The sequence below is a fragment of the Periplaneta americana genome, chromosome 14, assembly GCF_040183065.1.
Source record: "Periplaneta americana isolate PAMFEO1 chromosome 14, P.americana_PAMFEO1_priV1, whole genome shotgun sequence".
Taxonomy (NCBI): domain Eukaryota; kingdom Metazoa; phylum Arthropoda; class Insecta; order Blattodea; family Blattidae; genus Periplaneta; species Periplaneta americana.
The window spans coordinates 147,292,985-147,315,148 of NC_091130.1; the positions used below are offsets into that span (position 1 = coordinate 147,292,985).

General features: G+C 34.2%; 1 protein-coding gene across 5 annotated transcripts in view; it reads left to right on the plus strand.

Annotated features, from left to right (window-relative positions):
- LOC138713822 (rab9 effector protein with kelch motifs-like) overlaps positions 1-22,164 on the plus strand; it is a 133,421-nt gene that overhangs the window by 74,311 nt on the left and 36,946 nt on the right. For 3 of the 5 annotated variants that reach the window (XM_069846262.1, XM_069846260.1, XM_069846263.1), the window contains exon 2: positions 15,015-15,125. The exons of the other annotated variants lie outside the window; for them this stretch is intronic. The gene's annotated coding sequence lies outside the window, so the exon portion shown is untranslated. The remainder of the gene's footprint in view (positions 1-15,014; positions 15,126-22,164) is intronic. 5 annotated transcript variants of the gene reach the window in all.

Sequence of the window (22,164 nt, forward strand, 5' to 3'; positions counted from 1 at the left end):
GATATTTTCATCATGTTTTTTTCCTCCTGTTCTTGAAATCACAACAAATAGTGCAATGTGTTCTTAAATATTTATATTTGAACAGTTGTCCAAAGGTTTGGTGTCCATGTTAGCAGTGATGAAGTAGGAACACTATTGTGTACTTCCGGTTCATTGTCTTGCTTTGATATTATGATCTTTAAAGTAGCCTATTACTCGAGTGAAGAAACATCCTGATACTTTGTAAAGTAAGGCGCACCATGTAAAGCTGAAGTTAACGACTTGCTGATCCTTCTACTGTTGCTTGTGGCACTACTACCACCACCACTATTACTACTACAGTTATTTTTCTTTTTCTCCTTCAGTTACAAATTTAGACTAACGTTTTCTCCATGGTTTGGAATTGGTATTTTCACCTTTTGTTCAACTGACTTCCATAATCTTTGTCCGTCCTGAATTCGTCTCAACATTTCGATCATAATCTATTATGTTTTGGCAGGCAGCTTTTCTGCTAACCTGGTTGTTTTCAAAATATAAATTTTTAACTTGTTATTTTATAGAGTTACTTGGTCTAACATGCACAGATCAATCCAATAATAGTAATATGCGTTACAAGAGCGGCATGTTGAAGTTTTCATGTTCGAGGAAAAGTTTGAAAAAGCGAAACGTAGTTGAGCTTTTTTAATTTCCGAGAATTGAAAGAAAACATACCGCTCGTGTATCGTACATTATTTTGTGCGAAGATCGTTTATTACATACCTGAAAGAGGAATTGAAGGCATTATTACAAAAACAACCCTTGTCAAAATTGCTATTTTTCAGGAGAACATTAAAAATATATAGAACAATACATATCAGCTGTTTCCGTACAACTGGTATTTATCCTTGTGGCTATTGCTCCTGACATGGGTCGTTTTTGGAGTCTATAAACATTTGAAATAGTAGCAAATGTGTCCTTAACTCAATTTCATTAAAATGAGTAGGGTTGTTTTTGTGATAATGTCTTCAATTTCTAATTAGTTGCAATGAAATCTCCATCTTGGTTTCTGTTCAATGACGGCAAATTTGCAAAACAAAAATATCTATCTTCAACATTGTTGCTTTAAAATGTTTTCTGTGTTTACTATACTCCAGCAGGCCGTGATATACGTCTGTCTTGATGAGTCTGGAATCTTGTTGATTTTTTCACGGCTTCCTTAATGTTACTTGCATCACGAATGCAGTAACTTTAGTGGAGTTGTAGAGTTTACTTAATTTTTGCAAATATTTAAAAACAATAATTAACAGTGCAATTTAGGTGAAATTGCAGTAGTAAGTTTCCAATTTATAATTATTACTATATTGAACGTCTCTAAAAATAATATGTTAAAAGCCTAAAGCAGTAAAATTAATATGTCACTTAAGCGGTAAGAAGAGGGAAATTGTTATGTGTGTTAGGTTGGGAATACTGACTGTGGAATTTTAGACTTTCCGCGGATTGGTTTTGTGCGGAAACCAAGCAAATACGCACGATCTCGCACAAAATAATTTTTAATTACAGTTAATATGGAAGTAATGGAATATTCGAGGCATAAAAGTAATTATTTGATATACTATTAAATATAAACTAGTAACATCAAGCCACACCATTGGATATTAGAAAATAATACAGGATGATCAAGGCTTTGCTAAACCACCACGCGACATTATTTCTGTTGGCTGACCTCTTGTAAAGACGGGTAGCTTTTATAACCAAATCACATAGCAGTAGCATGCACAGAGTAAATAAAAACACGCGCGATTGTACTTTTCTTGTGTTGTTCACCCACCGCTAGAAAAATTACTGCATAGCGGTATAGCGAACTTTTGTTCACTCTGTATTTTAGTAAGTTTAATAAGAATTTCATTGTAAAGATATTTTTGTACTCACATTTTGTCAACCAGAACTTGGTTAATACAAACAAGTAAAAAGTTATGTAGGGACTACATAACGTAAATAACAATCAAATCGATATTAATTTTTAAATTGGGTGCTCAATTTTGTCTCTACCAAGGATTGATGTGTATACATTGTAAAAAAATATTTAATATAAACTGAAAGTGATGATATTCTTTTGTATATTGTTGAATGTGTACTAATTGTATTATTTATAATAATTTGTGTTATAGCGTATGTGGAATACTAATTTCCATCATAATTACCCTCTCCTCTCTCAGTATATGTCATACACCGTGTGGATTTCAAAATAATGATACATAGGGATTTGCCATTAGGAACGTATGTATAAAGAATTGAAACACTTATCTTACATAATTGGCCACGTGTATTAAATTAGTAGGCCTTGACTTGTTGCCAACTTATCCTTATGCATAATGCTTTGATACTTTATCAGGTTTAGGTCAAGTAATTCAAAATAATTATATCTTGGTGTTAATTTTTTTTAATTAAATCACATTTTTTTACGTAGGCAGTAATAAACAACACTTTTAAAGTATGTTATGTATGTATGTATTTATTTACACTGCAAGTGGGCAAGCACCCGGTGGCAGTGGTATATACAATATTAACACTACACAATAAAATGATAACCAATACACAATAAAATTTACAATACACAATACAATTTTATAACACATATACAATTTTACACACAATACAATAATAATACACAATACAATTTAACACAATAATAATAAAACATAAAATAAAATACCTAATTTTACAATACAAGCTACATAATTATCTATAGGTCCTACATAAGTTTCAATAGTCTTTCACTTTACTCTCATCTCATTCCCTGTAGTGGCACTATGACGCATTTCACTGACACTTTAGCACACATTTCACTGACACTCTGTAACTCATTTCACTGACACTATAGAACACATTTCATTGACGCTATAAATTATCACTGATCGGAACTGTTCACTGCACTGTAAAACCATAACTTCACTGACTCACCTCGCTTCACTGATACAACAGTTCAAATAAGTCAAATAATTACATCCTTATGCATACTTATAAACAGAACTACATTTAAACTAAACATTTCTAGTCTAAGGCCCTCTTACACGCTAGTTTTAAATAATTTACAATTCAAACCAAGGAAGTAAACTCGTCAGCCTAGATAAATACATGTCACCTTAAAAAAATTAAATGTTGAATGTCACCTTAATTTTAATTTTCACTTTATATACAACTTTTTAAATTATTCTTGAATCTCCTTAAGGAAGGACAGCCCTCAAAGACCGCTGCAGGTAGGTCATTCCAATCATTTATAGTTCTATTTAAAAATGAATTCAAAATATTTTAATATGAAACTACAATATTTCAGAGCCACCTTCAGACACTAACGCACGCTGATTGTTGTAGCAACTTTCCTACAAGGTCCAGGAAATAGGTCTCTTACCTCTTTCCTCGATAGTACAGTTCTGTTAATAAAATCTTTTTTCTGTAATGTAATCATTAGACAGTGTATGCGGGATGACTTACCGTTGAATGTAGGTGCACATTTACTATATGTTACAATTGGCTCAACAGGTTTTAAACGTAAACAGACGACGTCAACATGCTACTGTATCTCCGTACAGTCAGAAGGAAAAGAAAAATGGCGTACTGTAGCACGTACCTCGTCATCATTGATGGAATTACTAGCGTTGCAGTAAACGACGATATATTCTCGTAATTTGTCGAAGTTGAATCGTCTTTGCCTATCGCATAAACAATTTTTGTATCGAGAGAATTTCTGAAGAAAACCTCTAAAATGGGGATGTCTTTGCAAAACGTTTCCCGTACAACTAAATGATGATGATGATGGTTCCTCAGATTTGATTTCAACGCATTTCCTGTGCGATGTACTGTTGCAATGTTTCTCTATAGTCTGAGTTCTGGTTTTTATTTCAATTTTACATGTATTATTATCCTCGTTAATACATAAAATGTCACTCTCGTACTTCTTAATTGCATTTCGTATCTCTGAGCGAATTTAACGTTTTGACTTCTACATTATGAATGGATCAGCACTACACTATTCAACTCGTACTAAATACTTGAGCAGGATAACACAACTGCACACATTGCGTTGCAATATTACTATGAACGCTGCTGTACTCGCCAGGTACACAAAAGGACGACGACGCGGCACGTGCCATTTACTCCGATACGAAACTTCACTTTTCCTTAAGTCATCCCGCATACACTGCCTAGTCATCATTAAAAATTTATTTTTAATAGTAACGCCATCAGGCATAATTCCAATTGGCAATGATCAGTAAATACTCTTTTTTTTTTTTTTTTACAAAGCCTACAGATTTAATACACATGGCCAATTACGTAAGATACGAGTTTCAGTTGTTTAAACATCATGTACATAATATTATTTTCAGTGACAGTATTAAATCCCTATGTATTATATTTTGAAGTCCACACGAAGTGTGTGTGTATATAACTGGAACAAAATATTGTAATATTAAAATTTTGTAATTAGGTTTTTTAACTAATTTATTTTGATTCTTTTCTTTTTTTTTTTTTGGCGCCCTACACTGTTTGGAATTAGGAAACTAGATAGACTTGAAAGTCATAACATAACTACGACTCTTGTATTTAGTTTATTGAAGATCAAATCGTTTCTGTCCTAGTCCCTGGACCAAGAGTGATTGTTTCTGAGGCAGGATTGGTGTTTTCCTGTCTTGCATATTACATTAGCTCCTTCCTTTGCTCACATTGCGTCTAGTGAACACAATATTGTAAAGAGTATTTTAAGTTATGAGATATCAGTGTGTGTACATATTGACTAGAAATGTAAGTTCAGGAGTAATCTTCCTACTTCACGAATTACTAATGCTGCTATGTTTTTTCCTCCATTGCGAAGGAATAAAATTCCAGTGTTTCATATTATTCTGTATTGCCTTCTTCCATAATCGGATAACCGTTCGTAATTTAATGAAGTATGAGAAGTTACTTAAGAGAGGCCTTAATTAACATATTACTTTATTGGATATAGAAATAATATTTTGAAATGAAATAAAGTTATACGTATTAAATTATATATGCAGAATGAACTTCTAACTAGGCTCACTTCATTTTGTAACTACTGCTACAATATTCAAAGCACATTGCTCAGTTACACTCAGACGAATAAAGATGTTGCTGTCTCATTTCTCTATTAAATGTTTCTGATGATTAGCCTACAGGTTTTATTTATTTTGTGGATGATGCAGCTGCCATACATTTGAATGTAAGAAGAATGTTGAATGATTGCCATATTTTAAAATTTGCTCCATTTTGCTTTTAGTACCGTGTGTCAGAAGTGCTTCTTGAATTTTGTATTATTACCGTAGTCTAGTATACAGGGTGATTCATAATTACGTGTAAATACTTTGTGTAATTGTAGAGGTGAAACTAAGACTAAAACGTTCTATACAACTTTTTCTCAAAACCTTTAATTCCAGAGTAAACGCCATTTTGCGTGGAACTTGCGCTCTCAAACAAAGAAAGGATATCACACCAAATGTTAACTAATTATCACTTTCGTACAGTGCATTTGGACTTCAATACGAAAACAACCAAAGTCACTAAACCCATATCCTCGGCAGTCGACTTATGCATGTTTTGTGAACTAAAACCAAACACAGTAAAGAATGTAAAGCAATTTCTTCTATACTTTACACATTTGCACAATTCTTAGTGTAATGCAGGCTCAAAGTGCTGTCCCTCAACTTGAAGACATACTTGTTCTCGCCGTCTTAGTGATCTCTGAACGTTACACAGCCCGTTCAACTCATTACGAACAATTCCACACGCATGTTCAATTCGCTGTTGTAGTACTTCTACGTTAGGTGCAGCAGAGGCATACACTAATGACTTCAGGCGGACCGAAAGATAGAAGTCCAGAGGGTTCATGTCCGGTGATCTGGCTGGCCAAGGAGTTGGCCCTGCGCGACCTATCCATTGACCTGGATACGCAGCATTGAGATACGCCCTGACGTTGCGGCAGTAATGCGCAGGAGCACCATCGTGCATAAACCATACGTTCACTCGCGTTGCAAGAGGGATATCATGTAGCAGACCATGCAATTCGCGTTCCAAGAATGCGCGATTGATTTCCCCAGTCAACCGCAAAGGTGGAGGTCCGAGTAATTGATTCCCCACAATACCACACCAAATGTGTGGGAGAACAGTAATGCCTATGTAGTTACTACGACGTAGGTGCCATCTACTGAAACTCTGGAATTAAAGGTTTTGAGAAAAAGTTTTATAGAACGTTTTAGTCGTAGTTTCACCTCTACAACACACACACACAAAAGTATTTACACGTAATAATGAATCACCCTGTATACAGTCACGAAGCTCAATACGTTGGGAATATGCGTCCATAGATTGTTGCTAACCACTAGGATCGCTACTATCGCCTCATTACAGACAATGCGAAATAGTATCGACACAGTCTATTGTTCCTAGTACCCTCAACAATTCAAGCTTCGTGACTGTATATACTAGACTGTGTTATTACTGTAACACACATAGTTGCCAACTTCATGAAATTATTAATTTTAAAAGAATGTTTAGTGAATTTTTATTTTCATCCTGTACTATTGCTGTAATGAGCAAATTCATATGTAATTTTAGAGTAATATTCAACTGATAGTTGTACGCATTCATCTCAACTTAAAAAGACAATAATGTTGCTTAATGTGTTTGATTTTAGGAAAGACTGTACTAATTATAGATTTTATATTTTATAGACCTTATCTGTGTGATCATAATACTTGAAGTTTTCGGATACTCGGTCTACAAATGTGAATGCTGTTTGCTATTTTTGTCTGCTCTTTTCTTTTTTAGCATTAACTTTAGAATGCTATGTCCTCATAAGCAGTATATATATATATATATATGCAGTAATTTCAAAAGTTGTTTTACTTTTTTACATTTTTTTGAGTGTAATAAAACAAGTCCTTTAATTAAATGATGAAAGAGTGCTGTTCTAATCGAAATATTCCCTTTTATTGGATTATTTAAAATAATTGGTATAAAATTATTATACAGTCTTCTGTAATGTAACACACATTTATGAAATTGTTTACTAAATATTTTCAGTTCAGATTATCAGAGATTGGGATTTTGTGTGTTTTAATTTTAGTTTATACAGAGCTCCTATGAAAGACCTTTCCGATTTCGAACACATGTAATTTACGTTATATGAATCTGAGGTGCATGAAAATAATACCAATGGAAAGAGAAACTCAAAAAGTTTAGTTCATTACCTTAATGATGTTCAATGTGTCTCCCCTTGGTAATATGGCACATATCAAGCCTATAGTCAAGTTCCACGTAGGTACGCGGATTTTCCGACCCCCAGATTCTGAGGTTATGCCTGTTCACCTTACCAGAAAGATGGAAAGTGGCTTCGTCAGAAAACACCACGTACCGAATAAATTCATAATCGTTTTCAATTCAAAGTCTGCATACTTACGCAGAAATTTTTTCTTAGCACTTTGTCCTCTGGTTTTAGGGCTTGCAGCAACTGTAGTCCGCACGGATGAAATCGCAACATCTTGCGAAGAATCTTGTCTTAAAATTAGTGTCCCGTTTACGGATTGTAAGCCCACTGGGTGGATCTGCACCAAACTTTGTTCGGTAATGCTGTTGCATATTAATAACCGACTGGTTCACATGAAAATCAAACTTTTCTGTCCTCTATAGCAGCCATTTCGCCTCAACAATGAACAAATTTATTTATATGCGCTATTATGAGGCAGTGTTACCAACGAAGAAAACAGTGTTGCTACAACTAAACTTTTTGAGTTTCTCTTTCCATTGGCGCTAATTTCATGCACCTCAGATTCATAGAACGTAAATTACATGTGTTCGAAACCGTAAAGATCTTTTGTAGGAGTCCTGTATTATAATGCAGTGATACATTTAAAAGTAATGTCAGTTATTATGTAGTTGGATGCTAAACTATTATTACTGTCTTCTTCTTCTTCTTCTTCATCATCATCATCGTCATCATCATCATCATCACCTACAATTTGACAAGTAGCAAGCATATTGCAGTCTTATTACATTTTTTTTTAGGACTAATCCAGAGAAACGAGGTTTCTCAAAGTATTTAGCGAAGTATTGTTTGTTTGAGATTATATAAAACTCTGTGCTTTTTCCTTCCACATTTGCTTGAGATCACATTTTGAGGTTAGATCCAATTCATGGTAGTTTAGTACGTTTTGGAAGTGATTTCGAACAGTATAGATATAATTGAAACTGGAATTTTACGACTATATTCGGTCATTTCTAGCCATTTTTACTTTAAATACTGTATAAATTCTAAGGGTGTAGTGTTAATATCGCACTAAAATTGATTTGAACAAGATATACTTTATCATCATTTTCATCTGATTGTGATATAAAAACTTATTGATGCGTTTGATTTCAGCTTTTCGAAAGTTTTATTTGAATTGTTAACGTCTCTTGACACTTCCGAACGCTTTGATGGCCCTTTAATGATAATTTTATACCTATAGTGAATCAGAATTTGTAACTGAGAAAACATAGAACATGTTTAGAGAACTTCAGAAAGGTTGAGGTTTTTCCGCTTTTCCATAAATAGGTTTCTTAATTCATTACATTTATGCTTATTGACCTAACTGGATATGCATAATTTTCCACAAAAAAGAATATGCATTTGAAATCTGTCATTTGTTGTGCATATTGGAAAATACATAGACTTCATAAGTTCCGAGTAAATTATAAATCATAGGTTTAGATACTTTGAAATCCGGGTAATAGTACATGTACCGTTTTTTAGACGATTTAAATTGAAGGAACTCATTCGAGCTTATTTTTCATAGCAGGTAGCATTAAGGGATTTATTGAAATTTTTAGAAACTTGTAAGAAATTTAAAAAGAATAATAGTTAAAATGGTACTACAAATTTATGACTTGTAAAAATGTCATCAAACATGGTTAATAACCGTAAACACAATCAGGGAAATTTCTGTAGTTGGCATCTGTGATTTTATTGTATTATTATACTGTAATAAAATTAAATGTCATGCTTTATTGTTTTCAATATTGACCATAGGTTGTGTGTTGGTCTGTCTATGAAACCTCTCCAGTTCAATAACATTGTAACAGGAATAACATATTTGTATATTTTTATAATATATATCTTGTATACAGGAATTTTAAAATATATTAACAAAATATAAAACGTGTATTTTTCTACCTGTTCCTTTCCTGGTTCATGCAATTTCATAATGTAAATAACGCTTGTAAGAATACTTCCTTTGATGAATGTTCAGTGGACAGAAAAAATCAACAGATTACGACTTAAGTCAGTAAATGCAATTCTGCAGATACGGTTGTTGTTTAGTCAACTGTCCGGAGATAGATCTGAATAAGTGATGGCAGTAAGGAACCATTCAAGCCGAGACAAATAGGCCAAGATATAATGTGGTAGGGTGGCCAGTTCCTTTTCCCCTCCATTGCATACATCGCCGATTTAGCTATATATTCCACTAATCAGACTTCAGATGCATACAAACAATTGTTCTTCCTCTGACACATATCGTCAAGTGAGATGTACTGCCTGATAAATAATAGATGTACATATCAGCCAGACTCAATCACAGAAATCAGATAAGGTATAATAGGAGAAATTAAATTGCAGCGAATTTCACAAGGTCATTTAGAAATAAAGTTTCTTTCTTGTGTTCACAGTTCTGAGAAGTAAGAGTGTTGGTGATACACTGACTTGAATGGTCTGCCGCTAAAATAAATGGTAATAATGTAATGTCCATGCCAAACAGGAAGGTGATAGGCAAGATAAAGTGTCCAACTCTGTCCATATTAAGTAAATAAAATAAATGGTAATAATGTCATGTCCATGACAAACAGGAAGGTGATAGGTAAGATAAAGTGTCCAACTCTGTCCATATTAAGTAAATAAAATAAATGGTAATAATGTCATGTCCATGACAAACAGGAAGGTGATAGGTAAGATAAAGTGTCCAACTCTGTCCATATTAAGTAAATAAAATAAATGGTAATAATGTAATGTCCATGCCAAACAGGAAGGTGATAGGCAAGATAAAGTGTCCAACCCTGTCCATATTAAGTAAATAAAATAAATGGTAATAATGTAATGTCCATGCCAAACAGGAAGGCGATAGGCAAGATAAAGTGTCCAACTCTGTCCATATTAAGTAAATAAAATAAATGGTAATAATGTAATGTCCATGCCAAACAGGAAGGTGATAGGCAAGATAAAGTGTCCAACTCTGTCCATATTAAGTAAATAAAATAAATGGTAATGTAATGTCCATGCCAAACAGGAAGGCGATAGGCAAGATAAAGTGTCCAACTCTGTCCATATTAAGTAAATAAAATAAATGGTAATAATGTAATGTCCATGACAAACAGGAAGGTGGTAGGCAAGATAAAGTGTCCAACTCTGTCCATATTAAGTAAATAAAATAAATGGTAATAATGTAATGTCCATGACAAACAGGAAGGTGGTAGGCAAGATAAAATGTCCAACTCTGTCCATATTAAGTAAATAAAATAAATGGTAATAATGTAATGTCCATGACAAACAGGAAGGTGGTAGGCAAGATAAAGTGTCCAACTCTGTCCATATTAAGTAAATAAAATAAATGGTAATAATGTAATGTCCATGCCAAACAGGAAGGTGATAGGCAAGATAAAGTGTCCAACTCTGTCCATATTAAGTAAATAAAATAAATGGTAATGTAATGTCCATGCCAAACAGGAAGGCGATAGGCAAGATAAAGTGTCCAACTCTGTCCACATTAAGTAAATAAAATAAATGGTAATAATGTAATGTCCATGACAAACAGGAAGGTGGTAGGCAAGATAAAGTGTCCAACTCTGTCCATATTAAGTAAATAAAATAAATGGTAATAATGTAATGTCCATGACAAACAGGAAGGTGGTAGGCAAGATAAAGTGTCCAACTCTGTCCATATTAAGTAAATAAAATAAATGGTAATAATGTAATGTCCATGACAAACAGGAAGGTGGTAGGCAAGATAAAATGTCCAACTCTGTCCATATTAAGTAAATAAAATAAATGGTAATGTAATGTCCATGCCAAACAGGAAGGTGATAGGCAAGATAAAGTGTCCAACTCTGTTCATATTAAGTAAATGAAATAAGCTGTATTGATATCAATAGTAAATAAATAGTATTTAGTGTCCAAATCAAATACTGTATAAATTTCTTAGAGATTTATGTTTCCTCTTTTCGTTCGAATTGACATGTCGATCATGTTCTGATTTTGTATTCCTTCATTATGGCAACCCTATACAGGATGATTCACGAGGATTTACTGTCCCTTACTGAGCTTATTTCCGAAGACATTCCGAACAAAAAATGTCATATAGACATTTGTCCTAATCTCAATATTTTCAGAGTTACACTAATTTAAAATTGTTTGTAAAATACCATTCTTGAATTTTAAGAGTAAAAGAATATTACAGATAAAGAATGAACTATTCAGGAGTATCATTTCTTTAATTAGCTAGTATTCTGGAGCTAAAAATGTGTTGTGAATTCCATATTGCTTCGTACAGATTTTTTTTTTTTTCGATTTTTAAGTACAAAATTACATTTTCTTACGCATTTATCACAACACTTGTTACAAATCACGCCACTCTTGTAAATTCTTCGAGACTGTACATTAGGATGCATAATTAAACTGTAAAGATCAAGTTCCTAAAGTCGTATGATTTGTAATAATTTTTGTGATAAGTGCATAAGAATGATGTCATTTTTAGTTAAAAATTGAAAAACAAAATCTGTGCAAAGCAACTGACAGCACATTTTTAGCTTCATAACACTAGCCAGTTAAAGAAATGATACTTCTGAATAGTTCATTCTCTATTTGTAATATTCTTTTATCCTTAAAACTAAAAAAAAGAAGATATTTCAGAAACAACTTCAAATTAGTGTAACTTTGAAAACATTGAGATTAGGACAAATATGTGTATGACATTTTTTGCTTAGAATGTCTTCGAACATAAGCTCCGTAAGCGACGGTAAATTCTCGTGAATCATCCTGTATAACCGACGGTTTGAGCTTTGTAACTTTTTTACAACGTTCATTGGAAACTTACTTTTCAGATCATACCCGTTTTATATTAGCCGCAACACTTTTCGATATGATTCACTGATGGTATACACATCGTAAGATAAAATATCTGAAATTATTGTACGACCTCTAGTGTTTTCTTAAATAAAGCTTAGTGGCAAACAGTTGCATGAAGGTGAAACGGACAAAACCAAATAATGCAATCCTTTGCAATCTGCGACTCGATGGATGTGAAGGAGAAAGTACTTTATATTAATCACAGTATATGTGTAAGGTGACCATACGTCCCGATTAATCGGGATTGTCTCGTTTTTGAGCCTTGAAAAACCTGTCCCGAATTTTTTTTTATTAATAAATAGACTTTTGTCCCGATTTTTGGCCGAGTTTGCAAGTTATAAAATTTTTGCAAGTGTGCCGATAAATTTTACTTATAATACTGTACTTGCATATTGTCGACATGGAAGATATTTTTCTATGCTATAGATTGTATCTATTAATGATAGCAATTTTTAGATTGGTACCTCTTTTAGAATAACTCTTCTCGGGTTCTCAGCCAGGTGAGTTGGAGATTAGCTTCCAAGCTTTCGACGGCTAGCTCTGCCATCTTCTTCAGGGACGAAGTGATGTGGAACGAAAAAATCGAAAAATCGAAAGAGAATTGGGAGGACAAATTTAAAAGGTACTCAAAACGCGTCCTTGGAAGGGGTTGGGGGCTTTACAAAACTAAATATGTGAGCTCCAAGCCTGTTGGCCACTAGTCTCACTCCGGGTTACGCTGCTCCACTGAAGGAACTCTAGAAAATTTTGAAGGGGAAGCCAGAGATGGCAGAGCTAGCCGTCGAAAGCTTGGAAGCTAATCTCCAACTCACCTGGCTGAGAACCCGAGAAGAGTTATTCTATATCAAACGCCGGGAAAGCCTCAAGTCATACACGGTACCTCTTTTGTTTATCGATAGAACGATAATATTCGAGATTTTTTTTACCGTTTTTTGTTCAGTTGCCAAGTGACACACTAATATTAATTTTTTTAAAATTTGAAATTAATAACATTTGTTCCTTCTTTTAGTGTTATTTAGTGTCCCTTCAGAACGAGGTCCCTTTTAGTGGCGCTGCGAACGCGCGTTAGTGCATTGGCGTTAGTAGCGCTCCGAACGGACGACTGCTGGGCCATAATGACGATGATAATAATAATAATAATAATAATATTAATAATAATATAACCATAGACTACTAAATTGCTGAACTGCTGCTATTATTATTTATTTTTGTATGTTATTTATGTAGTAAAATCCCCTTTATTTTATGTTACAATAAAGTAACGCATCTAAAGTAATGTACTACTAAATGAAATATTAACAAAGAGATGAAAAATTAGCTGATCTCAGGTTCGAACCTGGGTTCAATTACACCACGGCCTTTGGCTTTGCCATTACCCTACAGACACCTATTTCTAGTATATTGGTTGAATTACTCGTGCGTGCTATGATTGGTTTCATTTTTGGTGCCTATTATATTTAATTTTGAATTTTTAAAAAGTAAACAAAAATATGTTTTATGCCATATCGTTCCTCAATTGCGTAATTTTAAATTAATATTTTTATTGTCCTGATGTAAATCATCAAACAAGGTATGGAATAATAATAATAATAATAATAATAATAATAATAATAATAATAATAATAATAATAATAATAATGTTTTATTTTCGCTGGCAGAGTTAAGGCCATAAGGCCTTCTCTTCTACTCAACCAGCCTTAATCAATACAACACATATTTAAATTACGAATATTTATATTACACTTAAAAGGTTCTCCAGCAATATTCTTCAGTTAAGTTTTAACGACTAGTAGACTACATATTTATTTAAATTTAGGTAAACCTATAAGGTAAAGTAGTAACTTAATTTATGAGCTAATTTAATTCAATCAATTATAATTAATTTGAGATTTGAGGTAGCTAGTAAAATGATGAAAATTAATTTAATATAAGCTTTCTAGAACTATGTTACAGGGAGAAAATATATATATATATATATATATATATATATATAATGAGAATATTAATGTAATTGCCATTAGAGGTTTTGTAAATCTATTTAAAGAAATTAATGATAATAATAAGAATGGATAGATGTTAGTTTCATTATATGTAATAAATATTAATCAGCAATTAATCTGTAAAGTAAGAATTTATGTAATTTTGACCTAAATGAAGTTATTGTCCAACAACCCCTTACATCACTCGGTAGCGAATTCCAATTTCTAGCAACTGAAACTGTATAAGATGAAGAATATGATGATGTCTTGTGGTAGGGTATAATGAGTAAATTGTTATGATGAGATCTTGTACTTAGCTGATGATATGCAGATAAATTTTGAAAACGAGACGCCAAATAGAATAGTCCTCGATTCTGTCTTTCCTAAACTAATCGATGAACTCAAACTCTTCTTCTATTTTTACTTCTATTATTTCTTCGTATGAGCAAATTTGCTAAAAAATTTTATCTCCTTCTACCTCCATGTTCACTGGAAGACTGAAAAATTCTCTACAAAAATTTAGCAACGCCACTAAAAGTGGCCTCGTCTGAAGGGACCCTTATGTTTCATTTTCGTATGTGTATCCGTCTTATGATTAAATTTAAATCAAATAAATACTGTATTGTAGAAAAACATAATGTCCCACTTTTTCCCTAAAGAAAGTGGTTAAAATCTCACTTTCACTCGAAGGAATTACGGTCACCCTAAATATGTGGAACTTATATCGCACTATTATAGTTCAAATATCGTTCTTTATCTACGCGATTTTAGGTTAAAATCCAAGATAAAAGTCTTTCAAGATTTGGTGCAATGCTAAGGTGAAGCGTTAATTGTATAATACGTAATTACCATTTATAATAGATTCACCATTTAATTGTCAGCATTGTGTGATGTTGGTGTTGATCTTTCAGTTCTAGGCTCGACTGCGCAGTTGCTCAATGCAGGGGGGCCGCACCCTGGTGGCCGAGACACCAAGTGAGATCAAGCAGCGCTATGAGGACACTTCTCTCGTCATTTTTAAGGTATTTCCGTTAGTGGGCGAATTTAGCGTTGCCGGGTTGATATTAAGGTCGTGGTGTGTGTCAATTGTCATGGTAGCCATGCTCATGCCAGCCGCATGCTCAGAGAGAGAGGGAGAGAGAGACAGCGAGACTACGGTCACAGTCTACTATATACAGTCGCGAAGCTCAATATGTAGTAAAAATGCAAACATGGATAGTTGCCCACCACTAGGATTGCTACTATCGCCTCATCATCACAGATCTCTCCTAGCAGACGACAAAATATGTTACACCTTCGTTGTCGTGTTCTTTTGGAAAAATTAACACCTTCCTTCCATTATTGAAATATTAAATGGATAAAGTTCATTATTTTAATGAAGTATATCAAATTCCACCATAAACTCGAAGATACCTGCAAGAAATAGGTTAATATTATTTTTGTTTGTGCAAAACTAACTGAAATTTACTATAATCGCTTCACTCATTCAAGATTATAGCGATAATGAACTATGAAACCAATAAATATTAATTTGCATTTCCCTTTACAACAATAATAATGGAAATATGAATTAATGGAGTAACTTACGTGTACCGGTACTTGTAGTTTAGCCTTACGTAGTTAACAAAGTGGGATGAGGTTAAGCAATAATAATCACACCAGAATTGGAAATAAAACGTGATCAATAAATTTTATTGTAACAGACTTACTTTTTCTACGTCTCTAGTAAAGTAACAAATAAAAATAACAACAAAATTAACAGCTATAATTAAAAACATATCCTTTGAAAAAAAAGTAGGCCTAAGTTGTCTGAAAATGTGCAATTATTCAAGGAATCAGCTGATAAAGACGTAGAATTAGTGCAAAGCTTTTGTTTCTCAGCTGCAGGTAATAACAGAACAGGTTTATTTGAAACGTCAAATAAAGTTGGAACTGCATTCCAGATTAATTGTGTGTTTTCGAAATGAAGAGAGCAAAAGTTTATATTTATAAAGATATGCTTCATTCTTTGTCATTAGATCTTCCCTCCTGCTGTTTATTAACCACTTTTTGCATCTAGAAGTAAAATAAGAAATAGATGTTAGGATTTTTCTTCACGAGCATCAATGCGAAATACGCAACGACCTAGCACTCGATGAAAATACGACTCAGTCCACTCTAAATCCAAAGTCGACCGTGGACAGTCTATTGTTTCTAGTTGCTAACCGCTTGGAGCGCTTTATCGCGAGATTTGCAAAAAATCACCTCAAGCTTCGCGACTGTATATAGTAGACTGTGCTACGGTCCATTAGAGCAGTGTTTCACAACCGCCGGTCCCTGGCATCAATTATACCGGGCCGCGAAATATTCTCCTGGAATTTGTCATTTTACTTTTCTAAGCATTTTTCGCGAATAAATATATTATGGTGGAAATATTCTTAAGAGAATAATTTTTCTGATTCTGTCGAAAAGCACAGATCCATTAATTAATTCATTCATTCATTCATTCATTCATTCATTCATTCATTCATTCATTCATTCATTCATTCATTCATTCATTCTATTCCATAGATCTTACATGAGCAATGAAGCTTTAAGATGTGGAACAAGTCAAAATTTTACAATATTACAATTACAATTTTTACAAATTTTTATAGTTTTACAATTTAGTAATTTTCTACAATTTTTACAATTTTGTGCAATTTTTTACAATATTTTGGCGAGATGTAGTGAGATGAGGTGAGGTCCGAGGATTCGCCAAAATATTGCCCGGCATTTGCATTTTGGTTGGGGAAAACCTCGGAAAACCCCAACCAGGTAAATCAAATCAAAGGGGGTAATCAAATCAAAGGGGTTGATGCCAAGGACTCGTCATAGACCATCCGGCTTCAGTCCCACGGCTGTGGAAAACCTCGGAAGAAACCAAAGACCAAAGGGGGATCCAACCCAAGCCCGAACGCAGCTCCGGATCAGCAGCCCAGCGAGTCTGCCGACTGAGCTACATCGATGGCTCTACTAAAAATATACAATACATAGCCAATCAGATTATTAAATTTACAAACGCAAACGATCATTCATCAGTTGAGCTATATGTATAATACAAAACAAGTAAGTTAATTAAATGTAAGGCATAAACAATTCAATCAGTTGTGATATACAGAAATTGATAATACATATCATGCAAACTACTTCAAATTACAAACACAAACAATTTATCAATAGAGCTATATAGATTACTATTCAATTTAAAGCATACGGTATACAATTCATCGGCCAAAACTATACAAATATATAAGTAGCATACTTTCATTAACCTATACAAATTTGTGCAATTAATATCAAGTAGATTAATTCAATTTATAATCATAAACAATTCATCAGTTGAGCTATACAGACTACTATACAAATCGTCTCTAAACTGTAAAACCTAACTAAATTACATCTGTTTAGCAAATGTCAATGACCAAGCCACTTGTCCACACCTGTGGACTAACGGTTAGCGCGTCTGGCTGTGGAACCAGGTGCCCCGGGTTCGAATCCCGGTTGGGACAAGTTACCTGATTGAGGTTTTTCCGGGATTTCCCTCAACCCAATATGAGCAAATGCTGGGTAACTATCGGTCCTGGATCCCTGACTCATTTCACCGGCATTATCACCTTCATCTCATTCAGACGCTAAATGAGTGACGGACATCTGTCGTCTCCATAGTTTTGATCTAGAGGCAATTTTTTTAATTCACAGTGTTCTTTGTAATATTTAACACTATTTTATAAATGTAGTGTTAGAGTTTGCATATGGTTTCACTATAACTGGAAAGAGCATGAAAAATTGTATAAAAAACCACAGCTATCTAAATTTCGATTGAGGTCAGATGTCCGTCTTTGATATTAAGCTACTCAAATAACCTAAGATGTTGATACAGCGCCATAAAATAATCTACTAAAATAAAAAAAAACCAAGCCACTTATTTTTTAATGATCGAGAGTTATTTAGACTTATAAGTATTTTTACATTCGGAAAAGGGAATACCACTGTTCATGACCGGCCATAAAAAATCCCTACAAGCCGACTGTAATAAAACATGTGGGTTGTGAATCCTTTTGTTGAACACAAAGAGACAGCCCTTTTTCCACGTAGAAACCCTTCAACTTCTTGAATTATCATCAGACAAATGACTGGAAGTACTTTGAAATTTATGAGTAGTTCGAAATTTTGGATAAGAATAATTCATTCAAGGGCAGGTCTTTCACTGCAAACCCAGCTTTCTCCAATCTTTCTTATTTTCTGCCTTCCTCTTTGTTTCCTCATATGATCCATATATCTTAATGTCGTCTATCATCTGATATCTTCTTCTACCCCGAACTCTTCTCCCGTTCACCATTCCATCCAGTGCATCCTTCAGTAGGCAGTTTCTTCTCAGCCAGTGACCCAGCCAATTCCTTTTCATCTTCCTAATCAGTTTCAGCATTATTCTTTCTTCACCCACTCTTTCCAACACAGCTTCACTCTTTATTCTGTCTGTCCATTTCACACGTTCCATTCTTATTCATATCCACATTTCAAATGCTTCTATTCGCTTCTCTTCACTAAGTCGTAATGTACATATTTCTGTCCCATACAGAGCCACACTCCATACAAAGCACTTCACTAGTCTCTTCCTTAGTTCTTTTTCCAGAGGTTCGCAGAAGATGCTCTTTTTTTCTATTAAAAGCTTCCTTTGTCATTGCTATCCTCCTTTTGACTTCCTGGCAGCAGCTCATGTTACTGCTTATAATACACCCCAAGTATTTGAAGCTGTCCACTTGCTCTACTGCCTCATTTAGAATTCGCAAGTTTATCTACTGTGTTTTTCTTCCTATGACCATGCTCTTCGTCTTATTTGCATTTATCTTCATCCCATACTGCTCACAGCTGTCATTTAGCTCCAGTAGCATATACCTTAGTATCATTTCCTCTTCTGCTAACAACGCAATACCATCAGCAACTCTTATGCACTTTATTCTTCTTCCTCCTACAGTCACTCCTCCCATGTTCTGAAAACAGTTTTTTTAGTAAATCCTCCAAGTAGATGTTGAACAGGATAGGTGATAAAGGACATCCTTGTCGTACTCCTCTCACAGTTTCACTTCCTTCTGACATTTCTTCTCCTATCCTGACTGACTCGTTTCATATAAAGATTACTGAACAGTCTTCTCTCTTTCCAATCCACGCCAATTCTCTTTAGGATCCGCATCAGTTTAATCCATTCCACTACATTTCATACTCCCCATAAACTTAACCGAAACGGGATTACCAGAATCATAGCTGGGTTCACTTTGTCATATCTGGCAAAATTCTACAAGAACTATAAATTGAGCCTATTCTCAAAAAAATTAAGAAATATAAATATAAATAAATAGCCTACATGTAACAAGAATTAAAAAAATATATATATATATATACATGTTCAAATCTTGAATTAAGGTCTTGAGGCAGGAGACGCGGACGTCTGAAATGTTTAACAGACTAGATTACATAGATTTCTTTACGGAAACGATCCACTTCTTTCAACATTTGTAAGATTATGACGACATTGCGTTCGTTATTTCATTTGTTTTTTTCGCAATTATGATAAATTAATAATAATAATAATAATAATAATAATAATAATAATAATAATAATAATAATAATAATAATAATAATACGTACTTACTTACTGGCTTTTAAGGAACCAGAAGGTTCATTGCCGCCCTCACATAAGCCCGCCATTGGTCCCTATCCTGAGCAAGATCAATCCATTCTCTATCATATCCCACCTCCCTCAAATCCATTTTAATATTATCTACCCATCTACGTCTCGGCCTCCCTAAAGGTCTTTTTCCCTTCGGCCTCCCAACTAACACTCTATATACATTTCTGGATTCGCCCATACGTGCTACATGCCCTGCCCATCTCAAACGTCTGGATTTAATGTTCCTAATTATGTCAGGTGAAGAATACAATGCGTGCAGTTCTGTGTTGTGTAACTTTCTCCATTCTCCTGTAACTTCATCCCTCTTAGCCCCAAATATTTTCCTAAGCACCTTAATCTCTGTTCCTCTCTCAAAGTGAGAGTCCAAGTTTCACAACCATACAGAACAACCGGTAATATAACTGTTTTATAAATTCTAACTTTCAGATTTTTCGACAGCAGACTGGATGATAAAAGTTTCTCAGCCGAATAATAACAGGCATTTCCCTTATTTATTCTGTGTTTAATTTCCTCCCGAGTATCATTTATATTCGTTACTGTTGCTCCAAGATATTTGAACTTCTCTACCTCTTCAAAAGATAAATTTCCAATTTTTATATTTCCATTTCGTACAATATTCTCATCACGAGACATAATCATATACTTTGTCTTTTCGGGATTTACTTCCAAACCTATCTCTTTACTTGCTTCAAGTAAAATTCCCATGTTTTCCCTAATCGTTTGTGGACTTTCTCCTAATATATTCACGTCATCCGCATAGACAAGCAGCTGATGTAACCCGTTCAATTCCAAACCCTCTCTGTTATTCTGGACTTTCCTAATGGCATACTCTAGAGCAAAGTTAAAAAGTAAAGGTGATAATGCATCTCCTTGCTTAAGCCCACAGTGATAATAACAATAATAATAATAATAATAATAATAATAATAATAATAATAATAATAATAATAAGAAAACCCTTAGGAACTCTGGCTTTGTCCACCACAAATAAGACTCCGCTATCACCAGGTTTGAAACCCGGGTCTACAGTCATCGCAAGCCAGTGCTAGAAACTCGGGTTACTTTAGGTTCTTCTCTAGTATATCCACAACTTTTCGTTTAGAATATTTCGGGTGGGGATTCTGAGGAGTTGAACTGGATGCTGTACATGAGAGCATTGATCAGCTTGTGACAAGTGCCTTTCACTTCATTTCTTTTTTGCTTGCGGAAGCCAGGTCGACAGGAAATATCGAGAGGATGGGACTTCAGTGTGAATCATACTGCATTTTGAGACTCGCTGTAATTTATTTCAGCTTGTAACAAGTTGTATGACTTGTTCTCAAGTATGCAGCTTGGTGTGTTCGTATTACGAATAATTCTCTCGAAATGGAAAACTCACGCTGTAAATTCATCGGATATATTTTATTATGTTTGTAGGCAGTTTGCATTAAAATCCTAGTCAGTCTTTATCATATACCTTACTTACTTACTTACTTACAAATGGCTTTTCTATCATTGCCGCCCTCAACATAGCCCGCCATCGGTTCCTATCCTGAGCAAGATTAATCCAGTCCCTGTAATGTTGTGCAATGTTCGAACATGAGAGGGGATATCAAGATGCTACGAACTTCGCCCTACTCCATAGACTTCCCAACAATACGTGGAATGAGCATGTGAACTAAAGTAAGCGAGTTCGTTGAAAACCGGTCAGAGGCCTTATGTTCGGTTCATGTTTACCGAGTCTCTGTAGAACCGAAGCTCCCTTTGCATTTGTTCAGTCTTTCTCTTTTTCCTTACATATGTTCGGTGTGTTTCTTCTTAATTCCTCCTCCCCCTGCGCCTTTATGTTTTAGCTGCATAAGGAAGTCACATATCTTGCGAAGTTACGCACAGTAATGTGTATAGGTAATTTTTCTTGTTATTAATATGACTAAACATTCACAAAAACGTACGTATAAGTGAATAAAACAAAATACAGTATATTAAAAAAAAAAACGCATATGCCCATAGTACTGACTAGTATTGTGCAATGTTCAAATACGAGAGAGGAAACCAAGACATTACAAATTTTGTCTTATTCCATATGAAAATCTAATCGCAAGATATGTGCTCAAATCCTTAATCAGTTCAAAATAATGTCCTGCAATGTTCGAACATGAGAGACGCAACCAAAACATTACAAACTTCGTCTTATTCCATATAAAAATCTAATCGCAAGATATGTGCCCAAATCCTTAATCAGTTTAAAATAGTGTTCTGCAATGTTCGAACATGAGAGACGCAACCAAGACATTACAAACTTCGTCTTATTCCATATGAAAATCTAATCGCAAGATATGTGCTCAAATCCTTAATCAGTTTAAAATAGTGTTC